The following is a 946-nucleotide window of genomic DNA, read 5'->3' as shown; positions in this document are numbered from 1 at the left end:
TATTATATATATATATATATATATATATATTTGTCTCTGTTTGTCCCCCCGCCATCGCTTGAAAAACAATGTCGGTGTGTTTACGTCCGTGAACCCCGAAACTTAGCGCTTTGGTAAAAGAGCCCGATAACATAAGTACTAGGCTTACAAAGAATAAATCCTGGTATCGATTTGTTCGACGACGTTGGTGGTCCAGCCTGGCCGCAGTCAAATAACTGAATCAAATAAAAGAGAATACATACGCGCACTTGCATGTGTGCGCATGTGTGTAAAGTATGTAGTTTCCAACAAAGACACAAAGCTCCATCTTTGGAACTAGAGTAGGACTAGAAACCTCAGCTCCTCTACACATGAGAGATGTTCCATTATTGGAACAAATCCTATAGATATACGCAGCTGTCATGTCTTTCCGAGTATATAATTCGAAATATGTAGTGATAGATGTATTGTTATTTTGTAGATTTATATCGTTGGAATTACTGAATCCGAATTCAATTTTCTTAACACGGCAACTTTAATTTGCAGCTCAGAGTTTGCATAGATATCACTATGACATACCTAAGCTAATTAAATTCATATATTTCAAATGGATGCCATATATATATATATATATATATATATATATACACACGCACACACAAATCCTGAACGTATATCATGAACGTTTTACCATGGAGGGAAATGTTACGATTTTGCTTCTTATTTTGCCTAACATCCGCTGCATTTAGAACTTAAATTTGAGGAGTAATTATAGCTCTTACTTTAAATCATATTGGAAGGCGGTGAACTGGCAGAATAGAACACTGGACAAAATATTTTGTGGTATATATTCAGTCTTTTCTAGCAGCGGACTTTATACTTGTCAAGCAAACGTCTTAACCATTCAGCTAAACATTGATATGTGTACACACACACATACACACACACATACACACACAAACACACA

The sequence above is a fragment of the Octopus bimaculoides genome, chromosome 3, assembly GCF_001194135.2.
Source record: "Octopus bimaculoides isolate UCB-OBI-ISO-001 chromosome 3, ASM119413v2, whole genome shotgun sequence".
NCBI lineage: Eukaryota > Metazoa > Mollusca > Cephalopoda > Octopoda > Octopodidae > Octopus > Octopus bimaculoides.
This window is presented reverse-complemented; position numbering follows the sequence as displayed.